At 36.9% G+C, this 27,230-nt stretch overlaps 1 protein-coding gene across 11 annotated transcripts in view; it reads left to right on the forward strand.

Annotated features, from left to right (window-relative positions):
• Positions 1–27,230, forward strand: part of FRYL (FRY like transcription coactivator) — a 245,723-nt gene that overhangs the window by 54,606 nt on the left and 163,887 nt on the right. For 8 of the 11 annotated variants that reach the window (XM_079771138.1, XM_079771134.1, XM_079771141.1 and 5 more), the window contains one exon: positions 10,874–11,005. The exons of the other annotated variants lie outside the window; for them this stretch is intronic. The gene's annotated coding sequence lies outside the window, so the exon portion shown is untranslated. The remainder of the gene's footprint in view (positions 1–10,873; positions 11,006–27,230) is intronic. 11 annotated transcript variants of the gene reach the window in all.

The following is a 27,230-nucleotide window of genomic DNA, read 5'->3' on the forward strand; positions in this document are numbered from 1 at the left end:
CTCCTCCCCCCCTCCCCCTGTGCACGAATTTTGTGCACCGGGCCTCTAGTATACATATATAATACATATATGTTAATATATTTATGCTTATGAATTTTCAAATAATATACAACAACATTGATTTTTACATTTAATAGTATGTGGAAAACATATTTTTAAATGACAGAAACCTTTACATTTATGCTTAACTTGCATTTTATTAGTTTAATTTAATCTTACTTAGTGCTTTATTATTTTTATGAAAGCTGCTTTCTTGGCTTTGTGGGAGATGTAACAATGAATTTCTTAACCCTTCAAGGACTCGTAATCCTAAAGCCAACTCATAGAACCACAAACTTTTAGAATGGGAAGAAATTTAAGAGGTTATTGTTTCTTTGGTGTGTGTGTGTTTAAACAGCAGTCCTCTGATTCCTACCCATTCAGTGTCTCCCGTCCCCTTCTCCCCATGCTCCCAGACATGTACTGATGCTCTTTTCTGTGCAGGGGAGAGAGGAATTCCAGCATCCGATGATTGGGTGGCAGGAAATGGGTAGCTTTCAGGGACTGGTACTTGCTTCCATCTCCTTGTTTGGTAAGCAGGAGGAGAGGCAGGCCATTTTTTCCAGGTCAGTTTTTGGTCTAGGATTTAAAACTATGAAGACAAGAAATCATTTTAGTGGGTACTGACTGGAATATAAAACAAAACAAAAAAATGATTTGGAGAATACTAAAGTCTATTGCAGATTATATCAAGCGTATCAGGTGGGTTTGAGTAAAATGGATTGTTATAGAAAATGTATTGTAAGTACACTTGTATAAAATGTATTTTTTTTAACTGCGGTGTAAAGAATTTGGAAAACATGTCTCTGATCTGTCCATTGCACCCTTGCTTTCAACCTGGGGGCAGCCATTGATCTCCATATCCCTAGATATGTTACTTATTTGGTCTTCTCTCTTGTTATGATGACCTGACTCCAAGGTAAAGTGGTTTCTACACAGGTAGAAATAGACAAGGTGGTATTTTCCCACAGTACATCTTACTAAAAGATGTGCAGCGAGGTAGTTCTTTTCATTATGTTGGTTTTGCTTGCATGTCTCTGGGTACAAATAAATGCTTTGGTGGATCTAACTGTTAATCTGCAAGTATTGTTTATGATGTGCCTAACTGAATACCAAGATGTGATTTAAGCACCAAGAGAATTTGGATTATTTAATACTAGTACATAATAAAACTGTTTATCCAATATTCATGTGGGCACAGACAGAGGCATAATTGTATTCTTGTAGTGCACAATATAAATACTAATATTGTCTTGGGGAATCAGCATGGTATGCTGAAGCCATAGTTTGGAAAAAGGCATTGTAGTATGTTTTTATCTGTGGGAATTACTGGCAAGTGTAATTGAGAGAGTCTAAATACTGTAGTTGTTTACTTCACTTTTGAATTTGGCTAAAATATTTTTGGTCTTATTATTATTATTATTATTATTATTTACTAATCATTGAATTGTTCTTTAAGACCTGTGGTAGGAGCTAAGCCATAATTGTTTTTGATAATTGTATCTTCTTTTAAATATTAAAAAATTTCCTCTCACTAAAGATAGTTTAAGACATATTTAAAGAAAGGAATAGTGGACTGGATGTTCATTGGCCCATTCCACAGATCCAACATTTATCAACTCTTTGTTAGCCTCTACCAACTCCCTTTCCTCAATTCCCAATTATTTTGATGCAATTCCTCTGTTATAAAACACCGTCTGTAAATATTTCACGATGTATTTCTGAAAAACAAAGACTTCCATTTCTAGACATGTGAAGTAGCATCTTAACCTTTGTGAGGAATGTATGAAGTTATGAATCCTCAAATTATGTTTGGGGTGTTAGAGTGATATAAAAGAAAAGGGGGATCCTTTAAATGGAATAAATGGAAAAAGAGAAATACCTGATAAGCAGTGTACCAAAAAACAATAGAAAGGTTACAATGAAAAAGCCAATTAATAGCTTTTTCTTTTCCCTGGAAAGAAAAGGGAGCAATTAGCATTTTTGAACATTTAGTATGTGTGCACATTCCAAACAGGTCTGTACAGGAGTAAAACTAAGTGTACTTTATACTATCTGAGATGGAAATTCTGTTTCTAGACTTTTTCTTGAGGGGGAAAAAAACTAAGATGAGTACAGAGACTGCAAATCAAGGTATTCACTGCAATATTTATAGCAGTGAAGAATTAAACCTAATGCTCAATAATGGTGGAGTGATTAAATACACATAATATATTTATAAAATATTGTAATATTTTGTAACCACTAAAAATGAAATAATATGATACCAATTTTAGAAAATGTTTAATGCATATTCGAATACCCTGAAGAAATTAACCCAGATATTAGCATGAATTAATAGTGGGTATCTCTAGGTTTTGAATTATGAATGATATTTATTTCCATTATTTGGGGGGGTAGTGTTGCAAATTTGTCTATCAGTATAATATTATTGAATACTTAACTATGTGTTAAGCACTATTTTAGCATGTCTCATCTTTTTTACTTTTCACAATAGCCTTAAGAGGTTTTATTAGCCCAATTTTATAGATGAAGAAATGGACACAGAGAGAGATTGAGTACTTTGATAATTTGTTTCTCCTTCTAAGTTTATTCTTTGCTTCCATATGTAGTTTTATTTCCAACAATTGGGAAGATACTCTAAATACTATTTTATTTTTCTAATTTTTATTTTAAAATATATGGTGAATATTGTGACATATTAATAAAATGTTTTTAAATTGATGGATAACATTTATCTTCTAAGTCTACCATGATTTTTAAAACGGGTCCTTTATTTTTGTTCTGTGCCTCCCCTGTAGCTTTCTGCTCATAGGAATAATGGTACAATGAGCACCTTTATAATTAAATCTGTATGTGCATTTCTGTTTAGCTCCCTAGGGAAATCTCTTAGAAGCGGAATTATTGGGTCAAAGAACATAAACATTTTAAAGGCTTTTGATACAAATGATCATTCCTCCTTAAATTTAGAGAAATTGTTTTGGGGCTATAGATTCAGGAGAAATGGGTCATCTAAATATCAGTGGGAATTTGTACTTTCATAGTTGCTCTTATAAAAATCCCGGTTCTCTGAGCTTGCTGGAGACAGTAACACAGAGAAAAAGAGGAGAAACAAACTTTGGAGATTAAATTATGGCAATTACTTGTTCTCTGACTTTGAGTTGCTACTTCTTCATTTTTTTTATTATCTTAAAATGTGGATTACTCCAAATTTTTATTGCAAATTGTCATGAAAACATACAAAGTATACATATCAGGTTTACATGGATTTTGTTTGATTTTATAACCTCAGGCTCATAATTAGATATAACAATTTCCATTGTATAATTTTAAAATTATAGATATAAAAGGTCTAACACATTGATTAGAGACTAGGATGACCATAGAGAGTATTTTAATGTTGTATTTAAAAAATACATGTTTTTATTAATTTCAGAGAGAGGAAGGGAGAGGGAGAGAGGGATAGAAACATCAATGATGAGAATCATTGATCAGCTGCCTACTGGGGATTGAGCTCGAAATCTGGGCATGTGCCCTGACCTGGAATTGAACTGTGACCTTCTGGTTCATGGGTCAAAGCTCAATTACTGAGCCACACTGACTGGGTTAATGTTGCATTTTTAAATTAAACAAAAACACACAATTTTTCTTAGGGGCCACTTTTTTTTTTTTCATGACTAGCAAGATCAGGAAATTTTTTGTTTAATTGATGATTTCTGTTAAATTGATTAAGTTTTTGTTGTTAATTCTCACCCAAGGATATCTTTTCCATCCAGTTGGGGGGCTGGGGGAGAGGGGCAGGGAGAGAGAGATCAATGTGAGAGAGACGTATCAATTGGTTGCCTCCTGCACGCACCCCCACCAGGGATCGAATCTGCAACCCAGGTACTTGACCTTGACCCGAAATCAAACCCATGACCCTTTGGTGCTCGGGCTGACTCTAACCACTTGACACACTGGCCAGGGCGAATGATTAAGTTTTTATTGTGGTTTCTCTTGAGCATGTTTTCTTCCAGAAGCTCCTGTAGGCTACTTCTACAAAAACTTTAACTGAAGATTTGGGAAGATTAAGGGGGCAGGGGGGTGGGGTTTAGAGAATAATTAATGATATCCGAAAATTTTCCTATGAAACTACCATAGAGGTTAGGGTCAGGTTTTCTGGGAAGACCAAGATTGACAAAGTGTAATTTGACAGTATAGGAATTTGTGAGAAATTCAAATGGGATAAATAGAAAATATTCTGTTGAAATTTGAAAGCCTTAAGTATTAGAATGGAAAAATACTAATTATGAAACTATTGTAAATGGCAGAGATGGAAAGTAAGCACAAGGAGGATTTTTATCAGGGGCTCTTAATCCACAATTAATTATTGTATTAGAAAGGGTCATAACCTTGCAAAATTAGGTGCATGTGCATGTTGGAAGGTGAGGTACCCAGCACTGTTTTCAGATTTTTAAAGGTATGAGTCCCAAAAGCTCAAGCTAGTGTTAGGATAAAATGTAAGCTCTACAAGGCTAGGGATTTTTGTCTGTTTTATTCACTCTTCTGTCCCCGTTTCCTCATACATACATAGTTCTCCTCAATAAATATTTGTCGAATGTATGATTTCTGTAAGTTTGTGTGTGGCATAGTTAATAGTAATGGATTTTTAGAAGTTACCAATAGTGAGGTTGTTGTCTTATATGTCAGCTTCTAATTTGTCCAAAAAGTTACTCTTGTGTTTATGCTAAGATCAGTAGGTAGAGCATTTGTATGATAAGTTTGTGGTTGAATTCCTTTCTTTCTTTTTTTTTTTTTTTAACATGGGAATGTAATAGGGAAAATTATTCTAAATGATACATTCATTCATCAGTATACTAGAAAATGTACTCTGATGCTGTTTTAATTTGATTCAATGAGTGAAACTTTAATAGAAAACTTGCCCTTAATTTTGTGAATGGAAAATTTTGCTAATTTGTTTTTATTCGATCAAGTAGTATGACAATAACTGCTATTCTGGCTAAAAATGTAAAATCAACAAAATGTTGACAAATTGACCTGCAGGGAACATTGCTTTATCAGCAAGAGAGTTAGATTTTTGCAGTGAAGCCCAGTTATTCTAGATCAGTACCATTATACAGCGTTTTCAGCAAGTGGTCTGTCTAGTGTAGTCTGTGATTACATTAGTCAGCGTAATAAGTTACTGTGCTCTTTAAAATTGAAATTTGGGAGAAGGTTAAAAAGAACAGAGAGAAGGTTAAAATGCAAGTCCATCTTAAATATTGTAAAATTATAGCATTTCTAAATAAGAGAGTAAGTGAATTTCTAAAAATCAGAGTGTGTTGGAACCAGTATTGATTTCATGAATCAATTTTTTTCTTAATTAAAGAGATGATTGTAAATTCTTTTTTCTTTTGGTACATACTTTATATGAATGATTTTTACCAGTCAGACATAAAAGATACTTGACTACTTGTTTGCTGCCTGCACTTGATTATTTGTGAGTAGATTTTTTTTACATTGTATATAATCGTAGGTAGATTTTAAAAATTACATTTTTGCCCTAGCCAGTTTAGCTCAGTGGACAGAGCGTCGGCCTGTGGACTAAAGGGGTCCCAGGTTCGATTCGGGCCAGGGGCACATGCCCAGGTTGCGGGCTCGATCCCCAGCCCCACTCCCCCTGCCCCCAGTGAGGGGTGTGCAGGAGGCAGCCGATCAATAATTCTCTCTCATCACTGATGTTTCTCTCTCCCTTCCTCTGTAAAATCAATAAAAATATTAAAAAAAAGATTGACCAAAAAAAATTACATTTTCCATAATTGTTATTATGAATAGGAGCTATGATTATTTTAAATTTATTTAAAAACAATTGCATCCATACTGTCTGTGGTGGTGGTGGTGGTGGGGTCTGGTTGTAAGATGGTGAAGGGATTAACCAAAGATCATATATGCATAACCTGTAGATACAGCCAGCAGTGTGGTGTTGGCCAGAGGGAAGGGTGGGCAAATGGGGAAAATGGAGACATCTGTCATAGTGCCAGCAATAAAAATAAAGTTTAAAAAAAAGAAAGCTGTCAGAACTTTTGCATCATTTTAAAAGCCCTTGCAAGATAACTAGAATAATTTTAAGAGAAGGGCAGGAATTTGCCTTCATAGATTCCGTATCTTGGTATGTGGTTTCTTTCTTTAAAGTATGATCAATTTCTAGGTCACCACACATTTTAGCACTCATGTTTTAGTATAAAATATAGTTTGAAGTAGAATTTAGAGTTTTGATCTTCAAATTAATTTGTAGTTGTATCTTTGAAGTAATTTAGCCTAATATTTTAGCCAGGGAGCAGATCCTTTCTATAGTGTTTCTAACAATCTTTGCCTAATAAATCACCGAGCAGGGACTTTACTTCTTTATGAAGCAATCTTCTCATTAATTATGCAATAATTAAGTTATTTTTTCATTGAACTCAAATCTATCTTGTGCTAGGCACCATAACTTTTTTTAAAATTATGAAATATACATACAAATACTGAAAATACTATAATGAACATTACCAAAATTCCATTTACTCTTAATTTTTTCTTTATTTGCTTGTGATTACTATTTTCTGTATTAATGTATTATCAGAGACATATATATCTTGTCTTACTACAAAGAATACACATAAAATTTGTGCATTTCTGTTCTTGATTATTCTAGTAATTTTCTTCAGAAAGGAAACGTGGTTAATGTGTTACTGAACACCCATTCAGCTTTCTCTTTTATTTTCTGCACTGAAGTGAAGCAAGACTCTCCTTAAAGGACCTCATTTGACCTGAGATCCTCCCAAGTGCCGGAGCTGGGCCACTGTTCTCCTTATTTATTGCTCATGGAAACTTCTAGATCATTACTCTTACTGCAGGTTTAAAGCCTTGCCCCTTCAAAGCTTGTGCTATATACAGCCTTCAGTGTTGTCAAATCCAACTGACCTCCTCAAGTCACTCTTATTTATATGACTTTTTTCTTTTAAAATAAAAAACAAAAGCATTGATCATGTTAACACCATGACCACATTTACCTAACCTCTCAAAAATATGAGTATGAAAGTACTAATAAAAATTACTCTTCCTGATATCAATACCAGATATCAAGCTGTATTACAAAGCCACTGTTCTCAAAATAGCCTGGTACTGGCACAAGAACAGACATATAGATCAATTGAATAGAATAGAGAACCCAGAAATCGACCCAAACCACTATGCTCAATTAATATTCGACAAAGGAGGCAAGAACATACAATGGAGTCGACAGTCTCTTCAATAAATGGTGTTGGGAAAATTGGACAGATACATGCAAAAAAATGAAACTAAATTACCAACTTATACCATACACAAAAATAAACTCAAAATGGAAAAAGGACTTAAATAGAAGATGGGAAACCATAAAAATACTAGAGAAATCCACAGGCAGCAAAATCTAAGAATATGCCGAAGCAATTTCTTCACCCATGCAGCTCCTAGGGCAATGGGAACTAAAGAGAAAATAAACAAATGGGACTACATCAAAAGAAAAAGCTTTTGCACAGCAAAAGAAACCATCAACAAAACAACAAGAAAGCCACTGCATGTGAGAACATATTTGCCAACGATATCTCCAATAAGGGTTTGATCTCCAACATTTACAGGGAACTCATACAACTTAACAAAAGGAAGACAAACAACCCAATCAGAAAATGGGCAATGGACCTAAATAGAATCTTTTCGAAAGAAGACAGAAGGAAGGCCAAGAGACATACGAAAACATTCTCAAAGTCACTAATCATCCGAGAGACGCAAATCAAAACAACAATGAGGTATCATCTCACACCTGTCATAATGGTTATCATCAACGAATCAACAAACGACAAGTGCTGGTGAGGATGCGGAGAAAAAGGAACCCTCGTGCACTGCTGGTGGGAATGCACACTGGTGCAGCCACTGTGGAGAACAGTATGGAGTTTCCTCAAAAAACTGAAAATGGAACTCCCATTTGACCCAGTGATCCCACTTCTAGGAATATATCCCAAGAAACTAGAAACACCAATCAGAAAGGATATATGCACCCCTATGTTCATAGCAGCACAATTTACATTTGGAAACAGCCTAAGTGCCCATCAGCAGATGAGTGGATTATAAAACTGTGATACATCTACACAATGAAATACTATGCTGCGATAAAAAAGAAGGAATTCTTACAATTTGCAACAGCATGGATGGAAATGGAGAGCATCATGCTAAGCAAAATAAGCCAGTCAGAGAAAGATAAATATCACATGATCTCACTCATTTATGGAATATAATGACCAACATAAACTGATGAACAAAAACAGATCCAGAGACAGAGAAGCATCAATCACACCATTAAACCTCAGAGGGAAGGTAGGGGAGGGTGGGGGTAAGGTGGAAAGATCAACCAAAGGACTTGTATGCATGCATATAAGCCTAACAAATGGACACAGACAACAGGGGGGTGAGGGCATGAGTGGGGGTGAGGTTTGGGAGGGGTAATGGGGGGATAAGGACACATCTTAATAAAGAATTTTTTTTAAAAATTACTCTTCCTGTGATAGAATATTCTCCGAATTAATCAAGTGAAATTAAAATAGAAATGAGTCCCATACTCAATAATATGTATGGCAACAAGATAAAGTGATTGGCATGCAAAAAGCAACAACCCAAAACCAAGACAAAAACAACAACAAAAATCTCCATTCCTGCTAAAAATGATTATAAGCTATAAAGAAAGTCAGAAAAGTATAAGGCATATATTTTCCGGGAAGGGTAATCAAAGACATGTTCATTTTATCAAAAGGGAAAGTTGAAAATAGGAAGGTTGGATATCAACTAAAGAACTATTGAAAATTTTAGACAAACATTGGGAACTCTTAAAATGACACAGTGATCTGACAGTGTGGTTACAGAAAACACGTATAAAGAACATGGCCCTAGCTCTCGCTATGTCTGAACAGAAGGTTATTCAAAAGTGAAGCAAAACAAAAGACCCAGGCATAGTGGCACAAATCAATCCTTGGTGAACTTGTTGCTGTACTTATAAAATTGCTTTGTTCTCCGGTAGTAATTGGTTTTGTCATTTGTACTAGCAGATAAAGTGAAAAATATTGTAAATTTCATTATATACCAGTGCATGACTACTGCAACAACTATCTACAGAAATGATTATGCTGTTTGTCACATAGCTTTATTTGCTTTGAGGGAGAAATGATCTCATGAACCTAAGATAAAGTATCAAGAATTATGGCAGCATTCTAGATATCACATTGTTAATAGATTCAGAAATACTTGGTGGGGCCGTCAAAAATTCCACTAAGCCTGAATAAGAGTGATTGTAAACAAGTGCATATGAATTAGTTTTTTGTTCAAATTCACCAGTTTTCTGGCTTCAAAAACATTTAGTCATGATTTAGTTGATTATGCCTGTGCATCCATGGAATATCATTATATTTTCCAATGCTGCTAAAGGAATTTCAAATTAAGAAGCTTAAGTACAAATTAATAATTTAGAGAGTAGTTAGTCCTTTCTGTTGGGTTGAGGGTTAAATTCATTAAACAGAAAAAAAATAGTAAGAAATGAAGTTAATTTGATTTAAAATGAAGTTAATTTGAGTTTCAATGCCAGGTTTAAAATGTGGCCTATTTAAGTGGAAAAATGCCAAGATAAAAACATGGAATGTGCATGATAACATGTATGAGTCCTTATATGTGTTAAAAGAATAACTCCCTATGGTCACTGGTTTCATTCTTAATAATCATCAAATTATTACAGGTATGGTACAATAGTTCATAATTCATGACCCCCTCACAAGTATTATAATTGGCCTTTGAAAAATATATATCCTAAATATTTTCTGTAGATGGGATAAATATTAGGTCCATACGCTATATGAACTACTTTGCAAATCTGTTTATTTTAGTGAATAAAATTAAAATATTAAATGTATTATGGCATAATTAAGGATTTTATGTATTGGTTAATTGTTGGGTAGTAAAAGCATTACTTGTCAGTGTAAAGAGAAGAAAGGAAGGGGAGGAACTATAAGTTAAAAGGGATTTAAAAAATACAGTAACAGTTGTCTATGTGGATTTTGTTTAGATCTGAATTGGAGCAATCTGTTTAAAAACCACTTATGACCCGGCTGGTGTGGATCAGTGGTTGAGCATCAACCTATAAGATCACGGTTCTATTCCTGGTCAGGACACATGAACAGGTTATGGGCTCGATTACCCAGTAAGGGGTGTGCAGGAGGCAGCCCATCAGTGATTCTCTCGCATCATTGATGTTTCTATCTCTTTTTCCTCTCCCTTTCTCTCTGAAATCAATAAAAATATATTTAAAAAATAGTAAAAATAAAAACCACTTGTGAGACAGAGGATTTTGAGCACAGATTGGTAGCTGATGTTAAAAAGAAATTATTATTCATTTGTTGTAGACATTATAATGATATTAGATTATATTTAAAAAGCAGATCTTTGCATACAGAATTATCTAAAGATGAACTGGTAAATGCCTGGAATTTGATTCATAAAAATCCAGAGTAGTGGGAGAGGGGTTTGGGGGTAGGTGGAGATATAAATGAAACATGATTTTCCATGAGTTAATAATGGTGTGTTTATTATACTAGTTTTGATTTTTGCATTATTTTGAAAATTTTCAGAAAATAAATTCAAAAGCAGTGTAATGCAACACTATTGAAAGAGGATAGCTGCAGCACCAGGTGACCCTGCTGGATAACATATTCAGAAGTAAGGATGGATATGAGTGACACACAGATGTGCTATTATAAACATAACTAATGTATACATTTTATATTTTATTTTTCTTCAGAGCTGAAGCCATTTATTTGAATCTTGGATGATTAACACCTAAATGCTTAGCTCTCAAAACGGCTCACGAGTCCCACTGTCAGGATTAGATGATCGAAGTTACCACTAAGAAATTACTGTCTTGAGTCCTACGGTAAGATTATACTACATATTCTGAAGGCTAAGTAGTGACTATGAGGTCTAGAAAGCCCTGGAAATGCTGTATTTGAGCCATTACCTTCTATTATGATTTCTTAACCCTATAATTGTCATACCTGGAGTTGAAAGTTGTCATAATCAACCAAAGATCTTAGACACATCAATAGGCAAACGAGGCTTTAGGGCATTTCCTCCTCACGGATTCAGCTGGCAATGGGTACAGTTTTGTCATGGGGACGCCATGCTTTCTGCTTGCTGGAAGCTGACCCTGAAAAGGAGTTTGGCTTCCAGGGTTTTATTAGGGCTCAGCCCCTATTAAGAGAGGTGGTGTAGAAGCAGGTTGGGCAGAGGACATTGAACTGCAGGGCAGCCTCAGCAGAGCCTTGGCCAACCCTACAGGGACTCTTGTAGTTGTGAGAAGTTCTTTCCCTTCATGAATAATAAGGTTCTTGGGGAGAGAGATGTATCGTCAGTGCCTTTGCATCTTGCACAGGCCCTGATAGGAGCTGCCCAGTCAATATTTGTCAAACGAAGGAAATCTGAGAAAAATTTTGTGGTTTCTTCCATGACACCTCATCCTTGCCCTTCATTTTGCCAGTTGAAAATTCAGTTTAGAGCGGTGGGTTAATAGTGGCACGGGTGGTTCTTGTATATCATGAACAGACGTGAAGGTAGCTTGCCCTCCACAATCAGCACTTGCTATACACCATTGTGTTTCTGGGCTCCATGGATAAGGAAGGCCTGCAAAGAGACCCGAGGAAAGCCACAAGCATACGTGTTAAAGAACCTGAGATCACACTCATGAAGAGGAAAGAAAAAGCCCTAGAAGACACATTGATAACTTCTAGGCTATTAAGGCATATGAATTATGGTTCTAACCGGCTGTTTCTTCCGTGTGTGGGGAATAGGCTGATCAGATGAGTTGTTCTCCTTTCATGTTCAAGGGTTAAGAGAAACTCTATCTCTTAGAAGCATTTTTAAAAAGTCAGCATGTTTTCCTAGTAGGTACTTTTCTGCTTTAAGTTCTATACTCGACTTCCTTGTTTGTTTGTGTTTTTTTGTGTGTGTGTTTTTTTACCTCCTTTTCACTGTAGAATTCCCTGAGGCAGGATTTGCATTAATAAGTCCTCTAACTTTTCTCTGAAACTTAATACTATAGTAATGCTTTACATGTAGAGGACCTTCAATTAATATCTTTTAAATAATGAAATAAAGAATAGTAGACTTTATAATGAATGTAGAAGAATGAGGATTTAATTCAGAACCAGAAAATTTTTTCATTATAATTTTTCCTGATAATGTATTTACAGACAGTTTTATGTTTCATCTTTTAAAAGATGTAAATCAGTTTCTTCGTGTTGAGAAGAATGAGATTGTGCTTGTGTTTCACTAAGTGAATCAGATTTGTTTCCTTATTAAAACACATATCCTCCAAGTTATAATTTGATTACTTAGGGAGTTTACACCTTATTTGTTCTCTTTGGTTTTTTCATTTCCTTCTTGCTCCCTTATCCCCACCAGAGGGCAGGCAAAGGAAGGGAAAAAAGAAGGTATTAATTTCAGTTCACAAAGTCTTACGTAGGCACCTTCCACTGGAGTATTTCGTCATGCTTCTGGAGTACGTTAAGCAATAGGATCAGCCACTTTAGCTATTTAAAAATATTTAGTAGAGTGCTCAGTTACAACTTATGTAAGGTTGATTACTGGGTTTATTTAATTAGATAATTATATTTTAAATCTATCTTCTTAGATCCATATATTGTAAATTATCACCTTTTTTTTGGCAGTTCATTCCAGTGTCACCATTGCTACTGTTGATAATTGCAATTGATTGTGATGAGGACTCTTCTTTTATTTTTAAAAGTACATTGGAATGTTCATAATACAATATTGCTTTCATGAATCAAGTTCATAATACGTCTTTCATGTCCTATGAAGCTTGATGTTCCTGAGGTCTGTTAGTGAGTTTTAGAATCATAAGAGTATTTTTTTGTTTTTATTTTTATTTTTAAATCCTCACCCGAGGATATTTTTTCCATTGATTTTTAGAGAGTGGAAGGGAGAGGGAGAGACAGAGAGAAGAAACACTGATGTGAAAGAGACACATCGGATTGGTTACCTCCCACATGCCTCTGACCAAGGCCCAGAGCCTGCCATCAAGGTACGTGCCCTTGACCGGAATAGAACCCGGGACCCTTCAGCCACAGGCCAGTGCTCTATCCACTGAGCCAAACCGGCTGGGGCATAAGAGTAATCTTTTGACTTCTAGTTAGTTTTACACTTCAGCTATACTAGTAAGTTTATTTGAAAGGACGACACACCTCAGGCCAAAGTAAATTTGTCTTATCATTATTACGGTGTAAGTTTTCAAAGTGTTAATGTTAAACTAGACGGATGCTAAACCTTTTATGGCCTGACTATTACTGTTAACACCATTGTAGAGGTACAAGTGCTTGTATCCATGAAGTGCCGTTTCATGGTCGATAGCTGTTTGGTTTGTTATCAGTAGGAACAGCAAAGGTCCTAAAAATCAGCTTCCAAACAGCTGGCGCTTGACCTGCTGGTGTTCAGCACCACCTAAGCTCACATGACGTGTCTGCTCTTTGACACACATAGTGGACCTTATCTCCTCATCAAGGAAATTGGTGCAGGCGCCTTTTCTGTGTGCTCCTAGGACTAGGAATGTAGGAGAGCCTCATAATGGACTTTTTAAAAAGAGTTGTGCCTCCCATTCTTTCGGGGGATGTGGCTGTGGAAGCTAGAGATAGTTTTCAGGAAGGTTCCCCCAGATTGCTGAAGATGAGAAGTCTTAGTTTGTTTTCGTCAGAGAAGACTGTAGGTGAGGAAGATGGAATCACTATCTGGCACAGTAATTATGACAAACACCGCCACCAACAACTCGGTAAAGTAAAATGGGAATAAAATGTGTTATTTTTCAATCCTTTAAAAAGTATTTTAGGAAAGAAATTATTTTTACAAGTTTGAATTCTAGTGAGCAAAAAAAATCTGTGTATTGAAAATCGAGTTTAAATATTATAAAATGTTTAATACAGTAAATATATAGTTGGTGTAAAATTATTTTAGTATCATAGTTTTGCTTCCAGTTTAGATGGAGAAATATTGATGCTATAAATCCAAGATAAAGCCATTAAAGAAGTTTACAGTTGGATGATCTTTGGAAAATGTGTTATAGTTATTGGAAAAATGTTATTTGTAACCCATAGAATATGTAAATGAAAAATAAGATACTGAGTTTTGCCTATCACCATAGAAACCATGTCCATTTTGTTTTAAAAATATACTCCATTATTTTCTGAAGATAGCAAATATTTGGGGTAAAATATAAAAGTCACATCTTTGAATATAATCATGATTATTTTGTGTCACAGTACCTTTATTTAATATTATCCTGCAAAGTTAAATTTAATGCCTTTTAAAGTTTGAGCAAATGATACTCATTCTGTGTTAGAAGAGAAATCAGTTTTGCATATAGTACTGGTAAATAGCAAATATTAAAAGAAAGGAAATCCTTTAGGAAGAAAATGGAAAAATGCTGTAAGTTTTTAAATTTTTGACTAAAATGTTCTGTATGATTATGACTTTTTTATTTTGGGGAATAAATAACTGCTTATATAAGTGAATATAATATTTTACAGAAAGAAGAGAGTTTCTCTACAAGTTTGATATATATTCTTATAGCTGTTTTCTATGCATACTTTAACATGCACATATACATTTTTATTTGTAGAATTTAAAAATGAGGTTTACTATCCAGACTGTTTTGATGTGTGCCTTTACATTTAATACATCATAAACATCTTTATTCCTTATTTAAAACACACTTCCTTGTGTGGATATAATTTATTTAATCAGTCCCTTATTAATGAACATTTAGAATGACTATTTTTAGTTATTAAAAATAAATATCCATTTATATATCACGTTATACCTTTCTATGATTGCTTCTATCAAAGTTTCTATGTGCATTAAAAATTTTGGTCAACAATGCTAAGTTACCTTTAAAAAATTTCTCTATTTCAGCTCCTTAGGGCTGAGGGTGAGTGTCCCCATTTCCTTGCATCCACACTCACTCTGTTTCTTGTCAGGTTAAAAATTAGGGTCGTATTTGTGAGAAACCAGACTTTCTTTTACATAATGGATATTTTTAAAATAAAAGACATGGAGCTTTTAAGCTTTAATATATATATATATATATATATATATATATATATATATATATATATTGGTATCTACAATGTACTGGTATTGGAAGTTTCTTTTTTTTATATATACTATTGACTCATTTGAATGAATGAAGTGGAATTGAGGCCACTGAGTTAGTACCTCTTAATTTCAGTTAAAATTGTATGTCTTTCAGTACTTAGTTTTCTGTTCAATAGTGCAAGTACAAATAAGTGAAAAATGTGAATATACTAGTGTTAATATATGCAGTTATTTAATTTATTAAAAACTATTTTTTCTTTAACTTTCAGTCTCGAATCATTTCCTTTACTACAGCCTGTGTGGTTGGACTTGGTGTTTAAATGTAACATACATGCCCATTAGTTTAATATTAAAAAAAAGACATTTTGAGCATAGCACACGTTACAAAATGTAATAATTAGATTTTGTAATTTATATTAATTTTCACATAAGCATGCAATTGAATAATTAAGAATTTTCCGTAGTACCTATCTTTTTCTAGTCACAGTCAAAACAAAGCAAAATCATGGAATACTGAAGAATCTGGTGTCCGAAACTTCAGAGGCTACAGGTTCTTTATGGAATAATCTTGTTCAGTTTCTCCCCCAGAATAAAATTCAACTTTAGGAAATGACTATTAAAATTAATTTAAAGGACTTCTTTGGCAATTTCTGTAGAGAGATTTGGTTAGTTTGCAATATTATAGAAATTTATTTGCTACTTTTAACTCCAAAAGTATTTATAGATGCTTATGCATTCTTTAACAAAAATATTTGTAAAATTTTGAGGTATTTGCAGTGGTTGATATGTTGAAGAACATGGATCTTTGCTTTTAATAATTTTTTTACTTTTTAACTTTCTCTAAATATTAAGTAACTTAATATTTTTAAATTTTATGGAAATTCTTAAACAACCCACTGGATTTATCAGAAATCCCTACTTTCTCTGTAAAATATATTAACAAATGCCTCTTGTACACCAAACTGTTCAACTCCTCTGCTACCATTTCTGCTCCCACCAGGTTGAGTTGTGTGCTTACCAAGAGTTGAGCGTATTTTAAACCAAACCTGTTCATGCCAATTATACTTGTAATTGTGATCATATAATTTAGTTAAATATTACACAATTCAGTAAAAGTATGAGACTGAAAAGAGAGAGCTATTGTGGTGTAAACAAAGTTGAATACTTTGATCAGACTCCATACAAGTGAATTCCTAAAAAAATTTGCTTTTGAATTGCGAGTAGGCCATAGAAGTGTATGTGATTGGAAGGGTTTTGCCCTCAGATATATTCAGTTTCCCCCGTCCTCTTTGAAGAAATTGAAACTGGAAATCGTAAATGATGTACAAGGGTTAGATTTTAGGCAAGAAAGCTATTAGCAAATTCACCCTAAGAGACAAGTACTTGGCACTATATTAAAAGACTAGGGAATAAACTTGGATTTTATATTTTAAGTTAAAATAAAACCTTTGGTGGACCTATAGATCCCTCCTCCACAATTCCTACTTTAATGAAGGTTTTTGATTATTTGATTAACTAACAGTATAATTTATAACAAAGGGACTCTACTGTATCTAATTATATAATGTTGCAGTTTTTGTTAAAGAAGTAAGTCACTTATTTGCTACCCCTATTCCTTAAGAAAAAGGAATCAAAGATTCATGTATTTGTGTTACAAATTTTATTCATAAGCTGCTTAAATATTTATAGAATTTTTGTGTGGTCATAGTCATGTGATCAAAGACTGATTTCACTGATAAATATTAGTAGAATTGGCACAAGTAATATCTAGCCTCACACATCAAAGTTGGTGGGGAGAAAATGCCCTTCACTGACCACTGAGGAACAAGGACCAGTAGGCATGGTCATGAGTCAGACCCTAAGGATCAGGCAGTGTGTTTCCACAGGCTTCCGTTGTGACAGCTGCAAAGTCCTTGTATCTCCAGGACTGGGTTATTTTTATTCTTAATTTTGTTGTGCATTCTGTTTGGAGTCAAGAATAAGTGAGTGTAAATACAAGATTTATTTATTTTCTTTGTTTTTTAAAATTTATCTTTATTGTTGAAAGTATTACAGATGTCCTCCCTTTTCCCCCCATTGAACCCCTCTACCTTGCAACTGCCCCTCCTCCCCCAGGCCTACTGCTCTATTGTCTGTGTCCACGGGTTATGGATAAGTTCTTTCATTAATCTCTTCCCATTCTGCCCCCCTCCCCCACTTTCCCTCTGAGGCTGGCTAGGGCAAGATTTATTTTTATAATTCACCAAGACCAGAGATAATGATACATTGAACATCACTAAGTATATGTCAACATTAAGGATGAAAGAAATTTTTGAGTACTCTCTGTATTCTGGGCATTATTTTCTTGTTTTGTTTTACCAATAACTGAAATGGTATAATTGGTCTGTCTATTTAGTGCATTCAGATCCCCTTCCCCGCCCCCCGCCCCCCCTCCTCAACAGAATATAAGGTGAGCATGGACTTTGCTCTGCCTACTGATGTGTTCCAGGGCTTGGAACAGAAAAGTTGCTTAGTAAATATTGGTTGAATGAGCAAATGCTGTCTAAGTTGTCTTGAAAACTGAGTGAGATAGGTTGTTATGCAAAGTTTAAAATTTCAGAGAGGCTTTAACCAAATTATTTGAGGTTTTTTACTACTAAATGGTCTAGTTATGCCATTTTAAAAAAATTTATTTTTACCGATTTTAGAGAGGAATGGAGAGGGAGAGAGAGAGAGAGAGGAAACATCAATGATGAGAGAGAATCATTGATCGGCTGCCTACTGCATGCCCCCTACTGGGGATCGAGCAACCCAGGCATGTGCCCTTGACCAGAATCGAACCCCCGACTCTTCAGTCCGTGGGAGGGCTCTCTATCCACTGAGCCAAACCAGTTAGGGCTAGTCATGCCATTATTTTAAAGTCAGGCATTTGCTCTTTCTTTCTACGCCATCTCATTGCAGTATTGATGTTTTGAATCTTTATGTATAAACTTATTTTAAAGGCAAGTTGTATCTACCAAGGTTAGCTGTTCTATTAAAGAAACACACCTTTTGGGGCGCTTTTATTTTAATAAGAGCTATATTTTCATAGGCAACAACTTTAATTTCAGTAGATATTGAGCATTACTCTTTGAAAGTCCGTGTTTCACTTTAATGAACAGTTGATAATTATTTTTATAACACTGGTTAGATAAGCTGATTAAGGGAATAGCTATTTCACATGACTTTTTCAAAAACATTTAAGAGGTGCACATTGAGATACCATTTCCATTTCATTACAAAGTGTTAATGACTTCCTGGGTTATAAACATTTAAATAGTATACCGGTATACCTCTCCTGAGATATTCAGGACAGCTCACTAGCCAGGACAAACCAAAATGTAGCACTTGTTAAAAATTCCAAAAGTCTTTTGGTTGAGCTTTAAAGGCTGCTGTCTACATTTGACTAGTAAAGAAAAGGGAATGCTAATTGTTACTAAAATATTATTTTAAAATATGTTTTTATTGATTTCAGAGAGAGGAAGGGAGAGGGAGAAATAGAAACATCAATGATGAGAGAAAATCATTACGTTTTCCGATGGTCGCGACTCACAGGTTGAGAACCGCTAGCAGGGTCGCCTAAGACCATCGGAAAACACAGATATTTACATTACAATTCATTAACAGTAGCAAAATTACAGTTATGAAGTAGCAATGAAAATAATTTTATGGTTGGGGGTCACCACAACATGAGGAACTGTATTAAAGGGTTGCGGCATTAGGAAGGTTGAGAACCACTGCCTTAGAGCATTCCATCATGGAAATCTGGGTCTAGGTCTTCTGTTGTGCATAACTCACAGAAGTTTTAGCACGTGATTTAGAGCTGTGTGAGAGTTCGTGGGCGCTCGAGTTGTACCACCTTTTCCTTCTTTGTCCACAGTGTGTGCTGTTCCAGGCACTATGGCCAAATGACTGTGAGACTCAGCTACAAGGATTTTTAGAAGTTAGTGCAGCAGTACTACTTTAGCAGTTTCTCTTGGCTATTTTTAAAGTTAGCCTAACACTTCTTGAGAAGAATCATTTTAGACTGTCTCTTCACGTTACGTGGATATATATATTTTTTAAAATTGGAGCAGTTAAGTATGGCTAGAGTTAGGGTCAGGATCTTTACTTTGACATTTAGAGAGGACTTGGAAGAAACTTAGTTGAAATAAAGATGCATCTGTCTCTCTTTTGAAGGAGCATGGAAAAGCTTCCTCTCCATCCCACTCACTCCGCCGTTTCCTACTCGCAGGACTGATGCTTATTCAGTGTGCAGGGGTATCCCGATACAGACTGTTGAAAGATTACAGTTCCTCCCATCAGTTGATATTTAGCTACTGTGCCATCTCCTCCCCCAAGCGCTCCTGCTGCTCCAGCCCTTCTGTCTCTACCCCAGGACCCTCTTGAACCACCCCTGGATTCATCAACCAAAAGGTGAATCCTAAGCACACCAGGACCTCAGGACCCACTGCCACTCTGAGGCTGGGCATGTTTTAATTTTTAGTTACCATATCTTCCTGGTAGCTGACTATTTTGATGATTACCCCTGCTTAGTCTCACTTAAGAAGCAAAAAGGAGGAGTTATATCTAAGATAAAATAGTTGGAAAAAAGGGGGGATAAGAAAAATATACAACTAAATAAATTGTTAGTCACGACATACTGAAATAATAAAAGTGTAAAAAGATGAATCATGTGACAATATCTATATTGGAAGATGCGAAAGAAAATAATAGAGGTGGGATTGGAAAAAAAAACACACGGTAAAATAGGTTAGGATGACTAAAGCTAAATGTAAGTTTAAAAATGTCACTAAAGGACTATACTAGAAAGGTTAAACAAAAATGTGCTATAAAAGAAATTCAGGAAGCAACCTACAATCCAAGTTACCTCCACCCCATGTACCAATAGTGGCCTTTGGATTGAGGCAACTATAGATAGTAACAAGCTTCCAGGCCTGATGACTTCCTGGGACTGGATCTCTGCAGGGGGAATTGTAGTCTCTGTGTGCCTGTCCCTGGGTTTGCATAGTTTATCCCACCCCAGCTTCACCCCAGTTCATTATTCCCTGGGTCAGGTCTCTATCTCATTGTCTACTAGCTTCTGCTATTCCATTTAATATAAAAGTGTTTCTTTCATCAGATAGTCAGTTCTTCGTGAACTGAGTTGGTCTTATTTATTGGGGGTATTCCCAGAGCTTAGCCCAATGGCATACACTTAGTAAGGAGTTAGTAAATATTTGTCGGATGTTAGAGTTCTGTGTCATTTGGTCTTTGTCCCTTTTGTGCCAGAACAAGTTTTTACTTGTTACCCTGAGCTGCTGTCAGTTGCCATATTTAGCCCACTGACTGTTCCTTCAAAACCATCTAGCACATTGCTCAGTGGGCAGTGGCTCCTCAGGCAAAACCAGCCTTCCATTCATTTCAAATGAAAAGAGAGAGAAAAAACCCAACAACAAACCACACCAAAAACCTCAAGTTGAGCAAACGATGATCTAGAACAGAGCTTGGCAAACATTTTCTGTAAAGGGCCAGATAGTAAATATTTTAGGCTTTACATACCACAAGTCTCTGTCACAACTACGCAGCTCTGGCTTCGTGGAGCTAAGGGAGCCCAGATGATACACGAATGTATGTGTGGCCACGTTCCAGCACAGCTCTAGTTACAAGAGCTGGCGATGAACCAGACTTGGCCCGAGGGCCAAAGTGTTCCAACCACTAAGCTAGAATATGGAAGCGAATATTGCTAACATCAGAGAACTTCCTGCATGTAACTCACCTGGGAAACGGGGACTGGGAGATTTGAAGAAGGGGTCCAATATTACACTTTTTTGTATTTTTTTGCAACCCTTGGAATAGTGTTTTACCTGTAGTAGGTGTTCAATAAATACTGATTTGATTGGGGATCCAACTATATTACTTATGCTCCAGGGCTTCAGTCATCTCATCTGAAATTTAAGGGTTTATGTTATGTGATCTTCAATGTTTCTCCATTAAAAAAAAAAAATCTGTGATTGTGCAAGGGCAGGTGGTTTATTCTTTAAAGATAATCGTTGGCTTATCACATTTTCCCTATGCCCTTAATAGCCTGATGTGGAATCCTGGGAAATGGTTGATTTTATGAATCCTGTTTGTGGACCTTTCCACAATGGGGAACTAAGCTGTACCTGTACCTTCCACCCATCTCTATCACCTCATCCTGCCACTTGATTAAACCTTTTCTCTCTCTCTCTCTCTTTCTCTCCCTCTCAATTTTTAAAGAATAAAGGTAACCTAGACAGTCTCAGGTGATTCTCTGTAGGAAGATAGCGATCAAGGTGAGGACCAATCAGTCTGTTTGTCTTGTAGAATTACATTTTTCTAAAATATTTATCAGGAAAGCAAATATTCCATCATTGCTTTATTCATTTAAACATTATAGATAAACAGTAATCCAAAATAATTGTAAATAGTACAGATGTAAATTTTTACCACCATACCTAAATTCTAAATTCTTCTTTCAGTTAAACTTTTGATAGATTTTTCTGTTTCTAAAGAGTGATTTGTTTAAGATTAGGTAAGTTGTCTGATGATCTCTTAGACTGTTCTCAAGAAGTATAAGCTGGAATATATTTCTAGTCTACAAAGTGGAGAAACTTCAGAAAACACTAAAAAAGTTCCTATAAGGAATACAGAAAATTTCTCTTTATTATATCTTAGGCTTCTGAAGTTTCCTAGTCTCTATTTTTAAATAAGTATAGATGTGTGCTAAAAATAACATCCTATATAATAAATAGGTAATATGCAAATTGACCACCACACCCTCACACACAAGATGGCTGCCCCCATGTCATCACAAGATAGCCGCCACAAGATGGCCGGCAGGGGAGGGCAGTTGGGGGTGACCAGGTCGGTAGGGGAGGGCAGTTAGAGGCAACCAGGCCAGCAGCGGAGGGCAGTGGGGGCGATGAGGCTGGCAGGGGAGGGCAGTTAGGGGCGACCAGGCCGGCAGGGGAGGGCAGTGGGGGCGATCAGGCTGGCAGGGGAGGGCAGTTGGGGCAATCAGACCGGCAGGGGAGGGCAGTTGGGGGCTATTGGGCCAGCAGGGGAGGGCAGTTGGGGGCGATCGGGCCAGCAGAGGAGGGCAGTTGGGGGCAATCAGGCTGGCAAAGGGCGGTTAGGGGGTGATCAGACTGGCAGGCAGAAGTGGTTAGGAGCCAGCAGTCCTGTATTGTGAGAGGGATGTCTGACTGTCAGTTTAGGCCCGATCCCTGTCCGACATCCCCCGAGAGGTCCCAAATTAGAGAGGGTGCAGGCTGGGCTGAGGGATCCCCCATTCCCCCCAGTGCATGAATTTCATGCACCGGGCCTCTAGTAAGCAGTATAATATTTTTATAAATTTAATTTAGAGAAGCTCTTCTTAAACTTTAATGGGCTTAACAATGACCTCAGACATCTTATTTTTAAAAAGTGGGCTCTGATTTACTAGATTTGGAGGGGCTTTAACGAATATTAAGATTATGAAAGTAGGTTCTTTCAAATTACTTTTAATATAGTACATTATGATTATGTTTAACCACGCATAAATATTTTTCTGTGTCTCAGTCTGGCCCATTTAATTCTGCTGGGCAATCTCTTCATCTTTTCTTTCTACCCAGCTGGCACTCTCCTTTCTCAGTGTGATTTTTGTCTTTACATTTAGTCGCCTCTGCAGTTGAACACTTCCTTTTCTTTTCTGACTTAGACTCTTCCTTTTATACTTTAGTACAGCCTTGCTGACTCACTCCCTTGTTTTAAAATTGTGAAGAGTGTTATCAAAGGTGACTCAAACAATAAAAACCTCTAGTTGATTGAAAACTTCCTATGCTACTGACAAAGTAGGAAAAATTCAGAAAGGCAAGTGTTGGCGGGAATTAGTGAGCCTTCCCCTGTGGTGGCTGCTTCTTAGATAAGGTGACCATAGGTCCTCATAGACCCTGGACAGTTGACGGTTTACATCTCTGTCCTGGCTTGTTGTCAATAGTGCCTATTTCTGCCCTCAAAAAATGTCCTGCTTTGGACAATGCATTTTATTTTCATCCTGTTGATGTTTCTCAGAATTTTTCTTATACTTTCCCAGTAATGCATATTCCCCTTTCTTCCCAGTACATCCGTATACCATATATTGACAAGGAAAGTACCTTAGTACTGACAATCTAGTGTCTTTGTAGGTGATGAATATACATTGCGCGCATTGTAAAAATATAAATCCAGTAACTAGCAGCCTTTTGAATAGAAAATTTTAAATCTGTATTTTTTAAAGCAGTATTTTCAAAAATTATTTCACAAACAATTTCTGGAGTCTCAATAATGAATTTTAAGTATATTCAGAAACAGTTTTTTGTGGGGGTTTTTTCCCATTGAAGAAGTAAGTGTCTTACCACTGGGCCAAGTGATATCAAATTGGTATGGCTTATTAGGGCAAAGAAGAAAGTATGATTACGGGTCTGGACTGCTTCATTTTAAGCAGAGGAAGCAATTTTTTTTTTATTTTTGTGTGATATATATAAAAAGAACTTCAACCAAAAACTAGGAACAATTGGGCTATTAATAAATACCCTTTTGTCAGGAAGGTAACAGTAATTGTACCTCACGGCATACGCAAGCAATGGAATTGCAGCACAGGTAACCACTCCTAAAATACAGAGCTTAGTGAAAATGCTTCTTTACTGTTTTACATTGCTAATTTGAGGATATATTGGTGCACTGGTCCATTCTGTGACATTTGTAGAAAATTTACCCTTTTATAGCTATAACCATTAATTCAGAGGCTTGGCATATACTCCTGAAATAAGTATTTAATTTGGACATGACCTGAAAGTTTCCCATCTAGAAATCTAGATGGAATTTTGGTTCAAGTGTTTGAGGAGCAGATTCCCCTCATTAGTCACCTGTGTATTTCCTTTGTTCTTTCCTAGTGCTGGATTTGAATTATTGTTTCTTTGTAGTTATTTTTCTTCATTTCAGCCAAAGCCATTAATTTGTGGTTATTGTTGGCTAGCAAGTACTTGAAAATAAGGAATTTGGTTTTCTCCCCTCATCAATGGATAAGACAGCTGGAAGGCTTGTGAGGTTGGTTATCTGTCCCTACGCTCTCCTCTCATCTCTAGTCCTGACATCCCTTTGGAACTATATAGCCAGGACTCTTCTTGATATGACCTATGTACGTTTAGTACCGTCTATGTAGTCACCTAGGCCTAAGGGTCACTTTTGAGAAGTTCAGCTTTAATTTTTTCCCCCTGTTCTATCAGTCACTAAATACATCAAGAAGTACGCCTGAGGGAAAATTGGAATCTGTCTTCTTCCCATCCTTATTGCCTTTTCCTGAATTGTTTTAAGTATATTATTCATTTTTAAGTCATTATCTCTCACCTTAGCAATTTAAATAGCCCACTGAGCCCCACCTATGTGGTTAAGTGTCGTGTCGACCCATGAATCAGGAGGTCACCGGTTCTATTCCTGGTCAGAGCATATGCCTGGGTTGTGGGCTTGATCCCCCGTGGGAGGTGGGCGGGAGGCAGCTGATCAATGGTTCTCTCTCATCGATGTTTCTCTCTCTCTATCTCTCTCCCTAAAATCAATAAAAACATACTCTAAAAAACTTTTTAAAATAAATAAATGGCCCATTGACTTCTGTTGTGTTCTCCTCCAGTCCATTCCTTACCTAATTAACCAGTTTCCTGCTCAGAACTCTTCTATGGCATTTGATGATCAACTTCAGTATTTCCTGGAGCCCTATGGGTTTTTCAGGGCTTCTTTGTGAATCTTCTCAGGCAAGTGGAAGAACCAAGTGGATAGGAATCTGGTGCTCTAATCCTGGTCAGCCAGAGTTACTTTGATTTTAATTTAGAAAAAAAAACCCACATTTTTTAACACTTCACGAATTTGCATGTCATCCTTGCGCTTGGGGCCATCCTAATCTTCTCTGTATTGTTTCAGTTTTACTATATGTGCTGCCGAAGCAAGCACAATCTGTTTTTCTTTTTGAGGTTAAGCATAAAGATTCATTCTTCAGAAGAGGGAGACAACACACATAGCCACACCCACATCCACCTTTGGGTCCTAACCCTCCCAAGAGCACCAAGATCTATTTTAGTCATTAAATTTTCCTTTAGCACCTATCATGGTGCTCTGCACAGTGTTTAGACCATTTATATACTTAATATAATTGGTGACACGATTGAGCATAAATCTATATTGCTATCGTTTCCTATTGTCCCATCTGTTATATTTTCTTTTTTTCCCTTCTTTCCTTGTCTCCTTGTATATATTTTTAGTATTCTAATTTATTCTACTATTGCTTTATTAAATTCTCTTTTTAAACTACTTGCTTTAGAGTTTACAAAATCAATTTGAACTTCTCATTGTTTACTTTCAAATAATAGCATAACATTTTATGTATAATAAGAACCTGAAACTTTATACTTCTCTCTCCCCTCCATCCTTTGTGCTATTATAGTCAAACTAGGGGCCCAGTGCATGAATTCGAGCACCTTGAAAGGAACCGTAGGCTGGGAGGCTGCGGTGGGCACAGGGGCGGGTCTCGGCCCATCCTCCGAGTCCCCGCCCAGCCCCTCCCACCACGACCCCTCTCCCCCGGTCTCCTGTCTGCCGGCAGCCCCAATTCAGCTGCCACCGCTCCCATGAGCTGATGGCGCCAGCCCCACTCGCACCCGCTGCTGGTGCGGAGTGATTGGGGCCAGCGCCAGAAGCAGGTGTGAGCGGCAGTTGCTGCCCTGATCACCCCTTAGGATCAGGGAGAGGTGGAGAAGCCCTCAGGGGCAATTGGGACTGGCCCCAGGTGCTGGCAGCAGGTGCGAGTGGCGGCTCTGGTGCCAGCCAGCAGCGGGCGTGAGAGGCGGCTGCTGGCCCCGATCGCCCCTCAGGACCAGGGGTTGGTGGAGAAGCTCTGAGGGGCGATTGGGGCTGGCAGCTGCTGCTCTCACCCACTGACAGTGCCGAGTGATTGGGGCCGGCACCGGACGCTGGCAGCGAGTGCAAGCGGTGGCTCTGGCAGCCAGTGCAAGCAGGGCTGGCGCTGGCAGCAGGTGCGAATGCGGGTCAGGACTGTGGCTCATGGGAGCAAAGAATTTTCAGTAACCACCAGAGGCTCACCCTGATGACAGCGACCCTTGGTCTGGAGCCCCTGCTCACCTGTTGCACCATCCCGCCATGGCCAATGCCCGCCATGTTCCGCACGTGCCCCCTAGTGGTCAGCGCGTGTCATAGCGACCAGTTGTTTGGTTGTTCGGTCTATTTGCATATCAGCCTTTTATTATATAGGATGTTTTATTTCTTCATATGTTATAAACCTGACAATACATTATTAACCACTTTCTTGAAGCAGTCAGTTAAAGAAAATTTAAAATGAGAAATAAAAGGTCTTTTCTTACCTTTTCTGGCACTCTTCATAATTTTTATGGATTCAAGTTTTTATCTTGTATACTTTTCTTCCTGCCTGAAGAACTTTATGTAACATTTTTTGTATGTAGATCTGTTGGTGATAAATTCTTTCAGCTTTTGTCTATCTTGAAAAAGTTTTTTGCTTGTATCTTGACAGGATACTTTCACTGGATGTAGAATTGTAACTCACTGATTTTTATGCTTTAAGCTTTTCAGTGATGTCATTACAACTTCTGCCTTGAATAGTTTCAGATGAAACATTTGTGTTCATTTTTATCTTTGTTCATCTGTAAGCAATGTGTCATTTTTTCCCCCCGATTTTAAGATTTTCTTTGTCATTTGGTTTTCAGGAGTTTGATTATGGCATGTATTCTTTTGGTACATGAATTCTTGCTTGAGGTTTGAGTGTTTTGGATTTGTGGGTCTTCATCAATTTTTTAGAAATTCTGATCATTATTTTCTTCAGATAGTATTTTCTCTTCGCTTCTCTGAGATTCCAATACCACATATGTTAGACCAGTGGTTGGCAAACTGCGGCTCGCGAGCCACATGCGGCTCTTTGGCCCCTTGAGTGTGGC

The sequence above is a fragment of the Cnephaeus nilssonii genome (assembly GCF_951640355.1).
Source record: "Cnephaeus nilssonii genome assembly, chromosome: 1".
NCBI lineage: Eukaryota > Metazoa > Chordata > Mammalia > Chiroptera > Vespertilionidae > Cnephaeus > Cnephaeus nilssonii.